General features: G+C 38.9%; 1 long non-coding RNA gene across 2 annotated transcripts in view; it reads left to right on the forward strand.

Annotated features, from left to right (window-relative positions):
* Nucleotides 1-3,127: 3,127 nt before the first annotated feature.
* The window catches only part of LOC130167217 (uncharacterized), a 74,226-nt gene continuing 59,348 nt past the window's right edge, over nt 3,128-18,005 (forward strand). The window contains exons 1-2 of one of the 2 annotated variants that reach the window (XR_008827253.1): nt 3,128-3,210; nt 3,343-3,491. This is a non-coding gene — a long non-coding RNA (uncharacterized LOC130167217). The remainder of the gene's footprint in view (nt 3,211-3,342; nt 3,492-18,005) is intronic. The other variant, XR_008827252.1, reaches the window with a different exon arrangement.

Below are 18,005 nucleotides of genomic sequence, written 5' to 3' on the forward strand. Positions count from 1 at the left end.
ACAAACACACCCTGCAACTGAGTACTGTTGTGATGAATAAACCAATAAACTCAGTGCACCTGTGGTGTCACACCCACATATAAAGATGCACCAGCACAAAAGTATGAAAAACTGCAGCTGCAAGCTTCCGCCTCTCTGTTTACATGAGCATTAACAGGTTGCTTCTTATACAGGAGGAAAAAAAAAAGATGATCCCAGTAGTAACATTAAGCACTGCTAACAGCTGTGTTTTTTTGTTGACATCAAAATGCACCCACAAGGCTTTTTGAATCTTTGCATGGAAGGCAAAAACAACATGAAAGTGACTGTAACCCTTAGCTTACTGGAGATATTCTAACAAACTTCACACGCATTGACTCAAAGTCAGGTCTCTGAGTGAAGACTGGGATTCCTTGTGTGCGTAAACACAGCTGCGGACGTATAGAAATATAATGTTATGATGCTATTTTACTGCTGGTGTCCGGTTAACACATTATTGGATTTACACATTGTGTCACTGCATAATCTTTGGATGTGTGCGCATTTACTATGATCACATTATTATGCTAAGCAACTCTTGCCCAAACTGCTGATGAAGCTGTGTGTGCTTGGATGTGTGTTACAGCTCCAGAGTGTGTGTTCCAACTCAACAAGCTTGTGAAGATGGCTTCCACACAGCAAGCAGTAATATCAGTGGTTTAATGGACCCCTTGGGGCTCACACACAACATGCACCAATGCAGGTTGTGATTACTCTTCATGATAGCTCTAATGAAGCTCCTTTGCTGATTTGCAGATTTCAGGGTCAGGGTAATGTGTGTGTGTGTGAGATTGTGTGTGTGTGTGTTTGTGTTTGTGTGTATGTTTGGCTGCCTCTCATGCATCCTGTGATACTAAAAAAGAGTTCCATGGACAGCCAATTAAAACAATCTGCAACAAAGCCCCATAGAATATATTTACTATATGCATAACAGAGATGGTACATGTTTTTTCTCTTCTTTTTTTAAATGTATTTTTAATCTAACAAGAGGATTCCACTGAGGCCGGAGTCTCCTTTGCAACACAGCCTTGTGTGAGAATAAATGAATAAAAAGTAGCCAGAAGGATAAAAATAAATCACAAAAGGGAACAATATTTTAACAGAGTAGTTAGAATAATGCTCTCAGTGGAACACCACTTCATTTAAAAATTCAGACAAGTTATTCTCGGGGCCTTGGGTAGTTGAAGCAATGTGTTACTCCTTGCTTACAGAGAAAACCGTAGTGAGTTAAAGCTGAGATTGTTGTATTGTAGTGGTGGCTGGACAACTATGATTTAATGTTGCCTATTTGGAACTATTCCGAAATATTAATTTAACATTGAACAGGGAGGGAATTTAGGGTTTCACGGGATGTTGACTGAGAAGAAGCTTAAACGCCCTGTATCCAGCACCCTGACAACGTAGGCTGACTCCACACCAGACTGTTGCACGTACAATACAGGTGTCTGGCTAAAATGCCTGGATGTCCTCAAAAACATGGAGTACTTGAAACGCAGATGAAGTATATATGCAGGCTATTTTCACAGAAGACATTTTGAGATGTCACAGTGGGAGAAGCATAGTCTTCACAGTAATTTTTTCATCATGACAGCAGTTAATTCAAGTCAACATATTTCCAATAGTAACCAGACTGAGCCTGACTCATGTGAACATGCGACTTTCACACAAATTGGATCACTGTCTATTAAAAGCAACATATTACACTGCTTAAGGCAGTCGGTAGCGGACAGGAGGAAAATTCTGAGTTGCACAGGTTGTAATTACAGTCTCCACACCTGCTGCCGTGACACTACTGATGCCCAGAGCAAGTTAAGACTGTACGTGATCTGGTCTCTCTCGCACGTAGCCTACATTAAAGCGACATCTTCTCTAAGACTTTGTCTCTCAAAAACTTGCCTCTCTTTCGCTGTTGTCTGATTACCTCAGCGTTTGTTGTTTTTCTTTTTTCCTCTTTTGCTGTCTTATACTGTACCTCTCTGTCTCTTCCTCTTGCTTTCTCTGATGACCTAGATTTAAAGCCACCTTGGTCTGCTGCAGTACCTCTCTACTGACATACACACTTTCATACACTGTAACACACACCTTACCTACTATCCATGTTTTATTAATCACTGGGCTAAGTTAAGGTTGCAACAAAAAAACAAAAGGACTGCATGAACACCAGGACAAATACAGGAAAATGCTGACACAAAGATACAAACTTAGACACACTTCAATGCACGTTTATGTTTAGCACATACATCTATACACTAATATACTCCATATGGATGCATTTGTATAAGAGCTACACATACCCTTCTAGATGCATAAGGCCACATCAACTCTCAGCTGATTTCAGCAGCTCTAGTGTTGTTCCACCATCAGCGTATTAAACTTATTGCCATAAGTGCTGTAAAGCATGTATTTCTGTGTGTTGCAATTATACGTGGCCAAAATGAAAACTTGAAACTGATCTAACATTAAATCTCCATGTCTCAGCCTGTTCATATTTTTAATCATATTAAGCCACTGCCAATATTGATATTGAATCAAATCATAGCCTAAATATGAGGAACAAAGGACAATCTATAGTAACAGTTGAGGTCAATTTATTTCCCATGAGATTCTGGGCATTAGGTTGTGGGTGGCTTATAATATTTGAGAAAACAATATAGATTATCAGAGTCATTTAACTACATCCATGTTAAATATATTACCAGTAAGATTCTTGACACATTTTCAGATAGTGTCCTTCGTCAGTTTAATTAATTAGAGAAGATAGAGTCTAATGAAGGAAAACATTGCGGGCTACTGGTACAAAATTTATTTTACTGCAGGACAAACTTGCAATTACTATTACTGCCTTCAAATGGGGGCAAGCAAAGACATCCTCACTATCCAAAAAAGCTTTCATTATCATTTTAATAAAATGACTGAACAATTTTATATCACAAAACAGGCAGTTCCTGTTTTGTTTGTTTGCTGCCAGTTCAGTCAATTAAAGTTAAAATGAGTGAAACAGCGCCCCCTGAGTAGCCATGGCTGATAATGGTAAAGTCTGCATGGTCAAAGATGGCGTTGCACCCTACAGTCATACAGGCACACCAGTCCGGAGAGGTCACAGGTGAAGCGAATATTCAATTAGTAAACGCGGTCTCTGCTACACTGAGGTTGGAAGAAGAAACTCTGAAGGAAATTGTGAAGCCAGTCGGAGTAAGAACTTACAATAAACTATAGAAAGTTAACTACAAGTTATATTTAAAATGAAACGGCCCAGTTTCGCTGTTATTTTGTTTTCCAGTGTTGCATATTTGCTAATGTTCTGTTGTATGGCCTGTTCGGTAGCAGCAATGGAGTGAGAGCAGAGATGAGGAATTCTGTCTACAAGCAAACAACATGATTAAGGAAGTAACAACTGCATTCGTGGATTATTATGGATATGGACCACTTCATCTTCAGGAACGAAAGGAGAGGGGACTTAGACGACGAATAGAGTAAGTCAGATACATCCTTTACCTTTGGCTTTGCTTTCTGGTTCGTTTCCTGATGGTTAAATGGCCCGCCGTGGCTGAGCTATTGTTGCTATCGTTGTTGAGTTCACATTATGTTCTGGGCTCTATTTTTGTTTGCCTGGATATTGAAGCTATTGTGCCTCTGTGTCATGTCTGCACAGTCATTGTTGCAGGACAGAGTCTGCAGGGCTTTGAATAATATGGAATTTCCCCAACTTTGTAATTATTGGTTGTTCAGTCACCCGTTTAAAGAGTGTGATTTGTGAATGAACATATGCAGAAGATGTGCTAGTTGCTTGTGAGAATTTCTTCCTTCCATTCATGTCTTGTTTTTAAGCTAATGCGTCATTAGTTTTGCTGACTAACTGAAATACTGTAGGCCTAGTTGGCTATTTTTGTATGGCATAGAGAGGACGGTGTAAGTCATGTTCTTGATACATGCAGTGTAGATCTTGATGACTTCCTATGTGAATGATATTGTTCAATCTTTTCAGTACTCAATACTGATCCATACCTGTATCAGAGCATAAACTCTGATATGCTCTTGTAATGCTATTAGAAGACACAAGTCATGCATTTGTGGATTATTATGAATATGGAACACTTCATCTCCAGGAAAGAAAGGAGAGGGGACCTGGGCATCAAACAAGGTAAGTCAGGTACATCCTTTACTTGTGGCTTTGCTTGCTGGCTTGTTTCTTGATGGTTAAATGCCCCATAGTGGCTGTACAGTAATGATGTTTACATTGTGTTCTGTGCTGTACTTTATTTGCCTGGATATTGAAGCTATTGTGCCTCTGTGTCATGTCTGCACAGTCATTGTTGCAGGACAGAGTCTGCAGGGCTTTGAATAATATGGAATTTCCCCAACTTTGCATTTATTGGTTGTTCAGTCACCTGTTGAAAGAGTGTGATTTGTGAATGAACATGTGCAGAAGATGTGCTAGTTGCTTGTGAGAATTTCTTGTTTCCATTCATGTCCTGTTTTTAAGCTAATACGTCATTAGTTTCGTTAACTAACTGAAATACTGTAGGCCTTGTTTGCTATTTTTGTATGGCATAGATAAGACGGTGTAAGTCATGTATTTGATACATGCGGTGTGTTTTGATTTGACATTTTTATATGTGAATGCATGGTTTCTCTTTATGCACACAAAGATCTGTTGTCCAAATGTCATCCTAAAGTTTAGTAATTGAACCTTCTGTGGTTTCTTGTTCTACACCACAAAGGAGTGTAATCTGGATCTTCTAGCTTTGTTGTCAAGTGACACATTGTCCTACTGTGTACCCTATTGTATTAGATGACTTGTCTGACTTGGCCCCTGAATCACTCAGTTAATTTAACCAGTGTGGCCCCTGTGGTCTAGAGGGGGCGAGAATTGTTGCTGCAGTTCATGCCTTTGTTTTTTGTTTTGTTTTTTTTTCATGTGGGTCTTTGTGTGTGTATGCCTGTGTGCATGTGCATTTTACTGTGCACGTCCATGTGTGTTTACCAGTGCAGTTTTGTCCTTGTGTTCATGTCTCCATTAGATAATCGCATTGTGCCGATGAATCTTTATTTAATCTTGTAATTCAGATGCTTCAGGCTATTTTGTGTTTGTCTGTGTTTTCTGTGTGCAGCCAGTTATGTGTCTCTGTGCATAGCTGTATGTGAATGTGTGAAACATGGACAGTGCAGCCAGCTTTTGTAGAGAGATGTGAACCTGATGCACTAAGATAATTGGCCTCATATAAAAAACACAGTATACAGATAAGATATTCTTAAAGGAAAGATTTGAGTAAAAACAGTTATGGGTGTCTGTAGGATCATTGGATTTTTTTCTCACTAGCTCCTCATAGTTGCTCCAGCAACACACTGTCTGGCTCTGTAAGTCCAGTGGAGAGCTATAGTTCACACCCATCAGTGTAACCTCTCCAATTATGGCTGCAATGTTCTCATCTTGCCCTTTGTTTGAATCTTGTCCTAACCCATTAAGCACTACAAGCATGATATTATGTTAAAAAGGTCAAGTATCACAACTGCTTCTGATCATTTTATCCATTCTGCATGAAAAGCTATGAAATCCTCTTACCGTCATGGTGCTTTCAGTAACTATAATGGCTGGAGAGTGTGGTAATCGTGTGGTATAACACCTAATGACAGCTGCTTCAAGTTCTGTAAAGTAAAACCCATACATAATGCAATTTTCTTTAATTTATTATTTTTTAGTTCACTAAATAAACTAGATCTGCCTTTTTAATCCACTTTGCAACATCTATGAAAAGTGACAAAATGTCATCATGAAATAAAATTAAGAATTTTAGCAACCAACTTCTTAGACTAAGCTGTTCCCAAGAATCATTTTCATTACTTTTCAAATCAGACACATTTTTATCTTTCACCAAGTGCTGGAATTAGACTGCAGCCAAGTTTCACGATCAGTAGTTTACAACAACTCATCCTGCCCAAATCTACTGATAATAATTTATTGGCCATAGAAAGTGATCAAGCCAGTAGATGTTAAGATGCACAGGCTGAAATATTTTCCACATGTGGGCAATAAAAACACTTTTGCCTTTCAGCAGGTGTTTTGCTTTGGAATACTACTTTCAGTATATTTTTGAGCTCACATTTCTCTTGGATTTTGGTTGGAAATAAGTAAGTGATGAGTATTTTTCCTGCTTGAATTAGACTCCTTGAACTTGTGAAAAGCTCTGCAGTGAAGGCAATAGAAACAGAAAGGTGTCTCTGGACACAGCAGCCTTGGTCACCAGTGAGCCCTTTGACATCTGGGGTTCAACTGTAGAACGCTGTGTCATCTCTATACTGCCAAAATGGGTGCTGAAATAAAATATCTACCAAAGATCAAAGCATAGATCCTGCCAACTCTGCTGTCTCAAAGGTCACATCAGTACATAATAGAATAAGATGTCGTGGGTAGAGAAGAGAGTGACATGAAGATATAAACAAAGACACTGGTAAGGGAGTACTAGTGAAATAAAAGAGAGGGAGGGGTTGGGTTTACAAAGGGGATTGGGTGAGATAAGAGGAGGAAGGAAAGAGAGAACAAGGTGTCATACAGAAACTATGATACTGCAAAGAGTCTGAACAGAGATTTCATGCTGGCGGCTTGAAACCAGAAAAGAGAGAAGTTAAAGAACAGCCACTTTTCACTTGATCTGAGTGTTGTTTGAGGATCTCTTCTTCCTTGGCCCATAGCCTGACTTTTCACCAAATTCATTTCTGCTAACTAACAAAGAAACGCGCAAACATTAATTGCTTCATGAGACATAGGCCAAAGCTCTAAATTTCAGTGCGAAGCAGGGCTGTAGCTGCAAAAATTGCTGCCAGGCTGCTTTGTAACCACATAATCTGTAACACATCATTAAATAACTGCTACAAGTATCAAAACTGTGTATTTTCCAACTCACAGATGGTAGTGTGTCTGGCAAAAATAGACCACAGGCTTGAAAAGAAAGGACTGGCATGATGTCCAGCTGCCTCACAGAGCCTGTGGACAGATCAGCACTGGATACAATCACTGCTTGTCAGCTCTGACACACGCAATATTAATGCCAGGTCAGGCTGACATTGGCCTGTAATTTCCCTAGCTATCGGAGCTGAGCTCTCTCAATTTCTTATCATTCATGCTAGCAATATTACAGCATGCTTAATGGATTATTGGCTTATCCTGGTGAAAATGTAATATTCTGGGAGAAGAGAAGATGCCTCAAGACGTTTGTGCTCTCAGCGTATTGTAGGCAGGACAAGGAGTGCCTCCTAACTATAAACAGTAAAAGGTAAAACAGTTTGAAGTGGTTAAGGTATTAGTTGGTCAACATTAGTAACTTTCAATACATTACATTCACAAGGCCTAGTAGTAACTAATATTTTATGTATTGGTAGGACATCCAGAGTCAATCAGCAGATGGGAAAATTAGAGGGATGCAAGAAAATAGTCAGAATAGAGTGATTTGTTCCTCAAAATGTTTTGAAAAAGTTTTAAAATTTGAATGGAAATCTCAGACAGGGAAGGGGGGATCGGAGATGACAAGATTTCAGTATATATTAATATCTTCCTACACCCTTGTAGTCTGTAATTGATGGTATCTAATGTGACCAGTACTGCTCACCAACAGCAAGAAGAGGTGTGCCTGTCATTACATTAAATGGGTGAAAAGACTCACTGCCTCATTGTCATTGGTTTAGAGCGCACAATGGAGATCATGGTTCTCTATCATTATCTGCATTAGGGAAAAGAAATTCACTTGCCAAAATAATTTTACATCTGAGTTTATAGGCAGGAGAAGACAGAAGCGGGTGGGTCAAATGAGCACTGCACACAGCTGAGAAATGGTTTATTTAATTCAACTAATAGCTGAGGATAAAAACAAACCAAGGTCAAAACCTAGTATATGGCTGAACCGCATTTGGTCAATGTGCGAAAGCGACATAGTTGAAAACCAGGGTAAAGAACTGACGTCATTACGTTGTATTTGGATTCTGCCTAGTATCAGCCAGTTTCAGCCCTTCATCTGTTTGCTTCTCTCCTTCTCTCACTCTCTATTGTACTCACATATACAGTATTTTAATACTGGTGAATTTCTAATAAAGCTGTTCTCATTTGCATGTTTTTCCTGTTTCTGTCGTCAGACAATGGAACAAGTTTAAAATAGTGACTGAAAGGCACCCCATTAAGATCAACAGTCAGTTCCGAGCCATTTCCAAGCTGCTGCTCTGCACTGCTAAAATCCTGATTTTTCATAACCACGATGTCATCTGACAGAAAGACAGAATGTGCTGTGGTTTTGGCTATATGAACCTTTTTAAAGTGATCGCTCAGGGACAAAGTTAGAAGCAACAGAATATCTTAATTTTTTCTCTCACAGCGCACAGCCTCTTTCTGGGATCCACAATAGTTTAGCCTTTATTTACCTCAACTGCAGAGGGTGACAATTCATTTTGAAAGAGCAAGGGCCAATGGGGAAACTCCAACTCAGTCATGTCGCATTCGGCTGACCAATGGTGGAAATATGATCATTCATTCAGTCAGAAGGTCAGTCAGTCAATCTGTCCGTCATGGACATTCATGATTATAGGACTGGCCGAGCTGTTGCAGTCCAGCCAAAAAGACAGAAGTAGTGCAACTGCAGACACTGTCATGCGAATGAGACATACCCCTCTGATCTGTGTGAATACCAGCCACAAAGTCCTCTCAGGCTAATGCTTGCTCCTAATTGGTCAGTCTGCTGGTCAACTGAAAGGATAATGGAGTCATTTCACTGCTAATTTTAATAAGTTCACTCAGTAAGATTTTTCAAAGCAAAGAAAAAAACATGAAAGAGATGACAAGTTGAAAAAGAGTTTTAAGGGTGATTAATAAAAGAAAGTGGTGTCGATACAGAGAAAACTCTTGCTGTAGCTTCTCGGTTGTCATTTTCTCGATTTGTCACATGCCTTGTTACTCCATAACTTTTCTGGGACATGACTAAGTCTGTGCTGCATGAATCTTCAAGTTTCAGAACTCGTCACTTTTTTTTAAATATAGTACAGTTTAGTGTGAAAAAGCTCACTGGAGATGCTTTGTACTTGTCTCTGGTGATCATCATGGTCACAGGCTTTCCTGAATGATACTCTTGATGAACCTTATGTGACAAATTCACTGAATAAAAACTCTACGGGCAAATAGACTGACCCACCGCCTGGTTGGGATTGTTTTGATGTTGTCGTGTTAAATGTCAGTAGGCTGATAAGAAAGGGTTTTCTACTTTCTATCAGATGCTGGATTCCCACTGGAATACAATCCTTAACCTTAAAAGTTCTACATACTCTCTATATTTCATGTTAAAGCAGATACAAAGCAATCAGTCCTGGGTCACATAGGATTAAGAATTGAATATCTCTTTTTCTATGTCATACCAGAGGGATGCATACAGGGCTCAAATACTGACAGAGCAGTACTTCCTCTGAAGACCGACGGAGCAGTGAAAGGACAGAGGCCAAAAAAGGAACATGAAAAAAGAACAGAAAAGAGTTTCTGCCTTGAGGCGAGAGCAGCAGAGGAATCTGGCAGCCAAAAAGGAAGTGTCCAATCAAATAAGCTGCTGGTATAAAAGACTTGACTGACTGGTTTGCTGGCTACTCCAGAGTCCAGCTGCATGTGTTGATTCTTTGGCTGTGTGTGTCATGAAAGCTGCTGGTGCAATCTGGAGCTAAATGAGTCTGGCTGTCTGAGGAAGCCAAAAGCTGAAAGCTGCTTGCTAAAAAGCTGTGATGTGGTACACTATCGGGTCCTAGCTGGAGTCTGGGTCTTGCATGTTACCTGTGTGGAATGTAAGCATGCTAACTTTTGCTAATCGGCACTCTAATTAGCATTAAACACAAAGAGCAGCTGATGCTGAAGGGAATTTTTATGCAGGTATGTAGTCATAGATCGAAGTAATCAAAGTAGATATATGTCATGCTGGTGCTTGAAGAAGGGTAAGGGGTTCACCAAAGTCGTTGAGAAACATCGTCACGGAATGCTGAATATCAATACAAAATGTTGTGCCAGGCAACTGATAGATGTTGAGATATTTCTCAGGATAAGTTTAAACATTGATCTCTGGATGGCGATGTAGGAAAAGTCAGGGGATCTGCAAAGTCACTAGGATTAAGCCTCTGGTGGCTGTGAATGTCTGATCCAAAGCCGTGGACACCACAGTGCCATCCATACAGCCATGAGGTCAGTAAGGTGCGTCTGTGACACAGAAGCATGGTAGTCTAGAAGAAATGCTCTAGTGGGGTGTGGTAGGTACTTGTTTTAATTAAACAAGCTTTTTTAATTTCCTTACAAGTAAAATAATATTACAAGGACTATATGTTTGTGAAAATTATCAAGAAATGCACCTTTTATTCTTCAAGAGCTGACAAGGGCATGGAGACTAGAGGGAGCAGGAACGTGTAGTGTAAATTTACCACAGCATTCAGCCTAAATCAGGACTCATCTTGACATCTGACTTATTAATGACTAGTTTACTGTCTATCTGGCCTACCTTACATCACTGAGTGCACCAGGGGATGTTTGCCTACTAGCTCACCAAACTAATTTAGGCCCCATGTGATAGGCTGTTCACTGGCTGTCACTCACTGTCACATCAGTGATGGACAAGTGCTGGTCACCACTTTGAATATAATTTATTAAGATATGGCAATTACTTATGGTGTGTTTGTGGATGTATTAAAAGCCTTTGTGTTGGAAAGCAAGGAACTCATACATTTCTGTAATCACATCACAAAATATATCGTCTTTTATCTGTCCCTTAGCACTTGTGCAGAATCTGTGAGTAGATAATAAGTAATTGTTTCAAGTCATTTTCATAAGAGCATTCTGTGTAAATATCAAATTGTTTTATCCAATACAAACACTTTAAAATGACCAAAGAAAGCAAAATGTTATTGTAAACAACATGTATACATATGTATATGTGTATACACATGTACACATGTATATGTGATATACTTCACTGTATATCATTGGGTGTAATAACCATTACAGCCTGTAGAGGCTGCTAACTATGCTTTAGACTTATTTTATTATTTTTTCAGCTATAACTGAGCCCTCACGAATTTCATGACAGGAGCACACCTGAGTTTCCTGCAACTGGAAATCAGTCTAAAACTCTGAAATTGCTTCAAATATCATCTAGTTTAAGGTTAGTATTGACCTGTCTCCAGCTCACCTCCATTTTTTCTGTTAGTACTTTCTGCATCTGCCACTATGTGTCACAGTGTGTGATGTGACTTGGTGTGTTGCCTCATTACTGTTAGCTGCAGGAGCCTCCCACTCCCTAAAGCTTTGGTTGTCCGTGTCTTGTAACCCTGGCTATTGGGACACATAGTCAGTGAAAATGAAAGGAGCAAATAAGCCAGTCTAGAAAGAACTGAGGAAATGTGGTTAGTACCAGGCGGTCTGTAGTTCCATGTATACGTAGTTACTGTATTTGTGTCTTGGTCTGGTTATTTCTCTGTTCTTTCCTCCGCTGTAAGTGGTGGTCAGACCATAAAATTACCACCTACCAAATTTAAGCAAGACTTTACTTTCGGAACGTTCTTTTGAGTAATTTTTTTGACTATTGAATATAAAGTATTTTTAAACACTTGGCAAACACAAATAATGAACTTCAAACAAAGCAAAAAAGTAAGATGTTAAGAATGAGACTAGACTGTAGTGCAAAGGTGTCATTCCTGCTGTTTGTTGCTGTATATGTGGAGCTGATTTATGAGTTTATTTTACTCTATGGTTTCATATGAATCTGACTAATGTAAGGCTATGACTACTTTTTACATGAATATATTAATGTCAACACCATGCTCCATAATCAGGTCATTAATCTTTGGTTGGGAATGCTCTGTCGATTAGTCCTGTGATTTCTTCACCACCATTTTTACTGACTATATTTACATCTCTGTCTATAGGTATAATTACAAGCAAGCTGCTATAATTAGTCAGATAGACAAGCACATGCTGTAATTTGAGCAGTATGGCAAGAGACAGTCTTAGATGCACTGCACTACAGTTTTAAACTCAGAAAATGCTGAAATTGGCAAAATATTTCACAGTATTTTTAATGCATCTGCTCTGGTGACAGTCATGTTTGTAGGCATTGTCTTTTCAGGTTGTCTGTAATTCCATCCGTTGGGATCCGTTGTGAATGTTGCATCTCATGAAAGCCTGGAATTTCCTCAAATTTGACACATGTGTACTTGGACTCAGAGATAAAGTGATTAGATTTTGGTGGTCAAAGGTCATGGTCACTGTGATAAGTCAAGAAATCATACGCTAATTATGACAAAACACACTCAATATCTTTTTACTAAATTCCTTCAATGTCTTCACAAGGCATGCAACCTTGAGGCAGTAATTCTTGTTGTGGAGGATGGTTCACAATATTAAGAAACACAATCTGCATGTGATGTAGCAGACAGAGTTCCCATTTTCAGAACATGTATGCTTAGAAGGTTTTGTATAAGAACCAAAAGTCCGATAGCCATGCTGGAAATAACCAGCATTTTGCTACTATTCAAACAAGTGAATATTATCTCCTTCACATCCAGGCACACCCAGCTTCTTGAAATGTTTCCTTAAATTAAAGTTACATCCCATCGTGTACGTTTTTCTTGCAGAAATGTCTCAAATCACAGATTATTTTAAAAAGAGTTCACGAGGAGGAGAATCTCGAGGACAAGTGCAGTTAATTAAAAGTTAATTCATGTTACTGATGAGATACAGTTAATTTGTCAGGACTGAAAGTAGGCCTAGTTCTCAGCCACAAGTGGAAGGTGCCGGTGGAGGAGAGGATCAGAGCGCGAGAGAGGAGTCAAGGCGAGAGTACCAACTCTTTAGGAGTGTATTAATGAGTGTATTAAAGCCGACATTTACATGATTTTAACATCAGTTTTTATTAATCTTTCCAGATTTTCTCAAAAGGGTTAGGGTTGAGAGGCTTTGACCCGAAGTGGCTGCAGACATGATGATAATGAAAATATAAATATTGCGGCGAATGTTGAAGTATTTAACAACAAAGTACAGCATAGTTTTCTTGTAACTTAAAAACACTGAACAAAATGTTTAATTCATGAACTAACTTAACCACTATAGAGAAAAACAAAGTTTGAATTGAGCATCAGCTTCTGATGTCTCAGATGCTTCTTTTACTTGGAGCATACTGCCTTGTAAGGAAGCACAGAGTGAATTTAATTTCTGGGTCTCTGCAATCTTAAAGAGTTTATACTGTTCTTGCCAAAGACCTAATGTGTTGAAAATGTACAAATGCACATCTTATTCATATTTTTATCCTACTGAAAAAATGTGGCTGTTTGACTGAGTAGAGATTCCAGGAGGAAATCAAAAGAAAATAAATACCTTTAAAAAATAATGTAAAAAAGTAAACACAGTGGGAGCAATGTTATGCTGAGATATGAATACACCACATTTTTGTTTTTTGAAATGGTTGCTGGGTCTGATTAATTGATCAAGTCATACATTTTTGCTCGGGCTTGGTTGAGAGAACAGACTACATGTTGGATGGATGATTGTGAAATGGTTAAAGGTTTGCTGAAGTGAAACAAACATCAATCCTCATTCCCGTTGTGTGTGTAGAGCGCACTGTGCACCTATGGGTAAAAGTCCCTGAACACAAAGTATTGGTTGTCAAATTACTGCCTCCCAGAAGGCCTTGATTGCCTTCCACTATAGGATAACAATGGGACACAGGATAAAACAAGCACTTGTTATGCCTGACTCTACTATTGGATGTCCCATTTCTTTTGGTTGAGGCCATTATTGAGCTGATATTTAAATTTACTCATTTGGCAGATGTTTTAATCCAAAGCGATTTCCAAGTGAGGTACAACACGAAAGCTACAGCAGGAGACCTTGAAGTAAGTACTAAGTACTAAGTCTGTTCAATAAGACAAAGTGTAAGGAAATCAGGGAAAGAAGTGCACCTAAAGTGCAAAGTAAGTGCTAGTTAGGCATATTAGGATGTTTAAGGTGTTAGGAGAGGAGGTGCACTCGGAAGAGTCTACAAGAGATTCTTGAAGATAGAGAGGGACGTCCCTGCTCTGATAGTTCATTCCACGATTGGGGAACCACAGACGAGATCAGTCTGGACTTTGATTGCCCTGTGTGCAAGGATTGCAATACCAGCTGACATTCCTTGGAGGAACTCGGTGGCAGAGAAGGACTGTTCCCAGTTTTTTTTTTTTTTTTTTTTTTCCCCACATACAGCAGGATCAGTGTGGAGCTTCGTCAACCCCGTGTTGACTGATTTGGCGCTGCTGTTTAACTGCATCCTGTGCTCATCTGGGGCCCAGATTGTTATGAGACCAATATTTTTTTCAGAGACTAACCCTAACCCTTGCAATGTGAGTTGTCGAGGTAGGCGAATTGTCAATCACTCATATTGCCTCCTTTCTTTTGACTACCTTTTATATTTATGATGCAACAATTTAATGAAATGTGTATGATTTAATGACTAATTATTCTCAGGAGGCAAATAACACTGCAACTTTAACTGACTCACTAATTTACTCTTTAGACTACTCATCCATAATTCAGTTCACCATGTTATGTACAATATGTTTGTGAACCACTTCTGTAGATCTTTTGATGTGCATGTAACAAGTTTTTGTACAAACGGACGAAGCAACCTAAACAAGTTGGGGATAATTTGTCACTGACTCTGTATAGTATAAAGTATGTGGGGAAGTCTCATATAATTGCCTTGGCATTTAGGACAGGAACCTTATTATCTAACCAATCATGTTCAGTAAAGTTCAATCTATTCTTTCAACAAACTGAAGCTCGTAGTTTATTGTCCTCACACTCACATACAGTACCATTCAAGGGTGGATTATTAATTTTGATAATGTACTCTGTCATTCTTTCTTTTTGCACGATTCTTCTGCACGAACCTGTAAAAACTGTCATAGTTGAGACATTTAACTAATTTCCTCTTTCCTCTAGTCTGCCTCTTAAAGCTCACAGTATAGGCATGTGTCTTCTGCCTTTGTTTGTCTGCTTGCTTACTCCAAGCCATCCGTCCATTTCCCCATTTAATCTGTCTGTCTGCCTATTTGACAGTTACCCATCTGAATGAATAAATCATCAGATGCCAGGTGAGACAGGTCAGAGGTCTGAGGGTTAAGCGTGGTTATAATATTCCCTCATGGCTGATTCACTTCACACTTCCAGGAGTCCATCAATATTATAGATAGGTTGTGTATCCAAGGTGCCACCCTTTACAGTTTAGCCATGTTATTATTTGTTCACAGTCGCCCTGTCATGCAGTATCTGCTGCTAATGTGAAAATCCAACTGTAAATTTACTTTAGCCATGATTGTAAAACTGAAAACACATTTATTGGCCTTTTTCCCCATTCGTCATCTTAATTACCATTTTAAACTGATATGTTTTTTTCAAATATAGTAAAACTATAAATGCTTTCAAAGTTGTTTTCTAATTAAATGTGTTGACACATGTTTCGGAATTATGAATTATTAGAAACAAATTTTTCAGCCATAATTGTGAACAATCAAGCTTTGTTTCATTTCATGACCCATGGCTGCAGGGAGCATGTGGTTTGTGTGTTGGCTTGAAGGAGTTTGCATTTCCAACAAACCAGTCCTTCTGTCAATCCCAAAGTGTATTTTATCCTTCAGTCTTTGTTGTTTATTCACACAATCCTGTTTTACAATGATGCTATTCTTTTAGAAAAACAAAAAGAAAATGTCATTCCTGTGATTTTAGACAGTATTGATCAATCAATTCATTCATTTCTACCTTTCCACAAACACCTGAAAGGACCACACAACAGTAGTATAACTTTGAGAATTATGTTACTCACTGTGTGACAAGATTCAAGTTTCCATTGAAGAATCTTAAAGCTAAAACCTTTTGTGACATTGAGGCTGATTCATTTTTATTCCTACCTATGCTGTCCTGGAGTTAGGATTTTCAAATAGTTAGGTGCTTGTGGTTCATTGGTTCCTGCCTTTTCCTCTCTATATTTTATCATTTTTATAATATTATTTAACTTGTTCTACTTAAAAACAGGTTTTAATGCTAGATTTCTTAACTGATGCATTGACTCACTGAGTTTTAGGGGCCTGCCCTTGCTATAGTACAGGTATGGTTAAGGCTGGCACTTAAAACTGCAAGGGAGAAGTTGTAGTCATCGTAAGCCAAGATTAATTTTAAGTGTTAAGTGCGGTTACTTCAGCAAGGACACACTGCAGTACTTTGAGCACTGGTATTAAATCTAAATTATGTACTGCAGAATCATCCAATACAAATGTAATTCCTGGGCAGGCCAGGCCTAGCTAAACTCATCACTTAGTTGGGCACTACCTCTCACTCTGTGTGTGTGTGTGTGTGTGTGTGTGTGTGTGTGTGTGTGTGTGTGTGTGTGTGTGTGTGTGTGTGTGTGTGTGTGTGTGTGTGTGTGTGTGTGTGTGTGGCTCACTTTTGTCAGTTTGTGATGCCCTGAGGGTGGTTTGGGATGGTGCAAATAAAACAGTATTTAGAAGTTTGCCCGGTTAACTGAAGTTCGAACTAAAGGGTGCTCTGACATATGAATCAAATCAGCTTTAGAGGGGGCACCCCTGATTCTGATTAAGTTGTTTGATGTCAAATAAGTGGGAATTCAGAGATTATATATTACACTGGAAATCGAATTTTCACCTCAAACCTTAGAGTTAGTGTGAGAACTGAGATGCAAATGTGCCACAATAGGGATGCACAATAAATGTATGCAGTGTTGCTGACACTTTAGATTGCTATTTCCACCTTCTTTTTCATTTTTTTTTTTAAAACATCACTCTTTCCTCACACAGAAACAACGATCCCACTGAACAACCCATCTCAATGTACTCTTACAGCCTCATATTTGCTGCCTTCTGTGTTTCTTCTGTATGCTGAAATGACTGCCCTACATTTGAAAATGCCACATCAACTCTATTGTTGTTTGTCAAATCCATTTGAAGTTCAGTGAAAGCCAACCCACCCACAACCCGCACCCTCATCTTTGAGCTCAGAGCGCCGTCAGTGTGAGCGTTATAATGTAGGCCCTTTTGGAGTAGAGAATGGTGTGTTTCTGATTTTCTGTCTGGTTTGGTTCCCTTATAGTGAACTGGGTTGACAGCTTGAATGCTGTTACACCCTGCATTCCTCAGTTAAATCTGGCTGTAGCCCACCACTACACACTGTGTTTTACTGTGCTTTGATGGTAAAAGAAGCCTTCATGCACACGCGTTTCTCTACTCAATACATACTCAAAGGGTGGGTACACACGGGTACCCACACAGGTACACTAACATAAGAAGCTCTGAGATGTGCAAGCTTAAAGCAGGGTCTCAGAAAATTCACACAAACTGTGAGCGTGCATGAGGACACATACAGATAATATACAGATACACATACAGATAAATGTGCAATGAAAGACAACCATGCTGAATTTACAAATGCACTTATGGTAAGTACAGGTAAATTATTCCATACTGATTCCTCTTAAAGGAATAAAGCACATTTAATAAAGATTATTTCGGAACATTTTTTTTCTTCAAATTATCTTTACAATATGTACCAATTGTGGCATGAGGGTTTTTATTGGATTTTTTTATTCATATGCACTCATTTAGGGGGCACCACCTTCGGTTGAAGGAAATGTAGTTATTTATTTTTAATTCACCCAATCAGTCTAATATCAGAAGCTGTGACTTGACTCAATTCAATGGATCTCTGGTCTCTACTTCAAAGGAACTCGACAGGGCAATGAGTGAGTCTAAATAAAGAGTTTTATCAACTACTAACTGCTAATACAGAGTTAATGCAATGTCTGATAATCACCAAGATGCAGAGTGGAGCAAAATAACAGTGTATAAAAGCTGATAAAATAAACTGTATAATGAATTGGGTAATGATGGGAGAGAATATGAGAGAATATGGCTATTTATGACTGTACAACAAATTGTTA

The sequence above is a fragment of the Seriola aureovittata genome, chromosome 4 (genome assembly GCF_021018895.1).
Source record: "Seriola aureovittata isolate HTS-2021-v1 ecotype China chromosome 4, ASM2101889v1, whole genome shotgun sequence".
Taxonomy (NCBI): Eukaryota; Metazoa; Chordata; class Actinopteri; order Carangiformes; family Carangidae; genus Seriola; species Seriola aureovittata.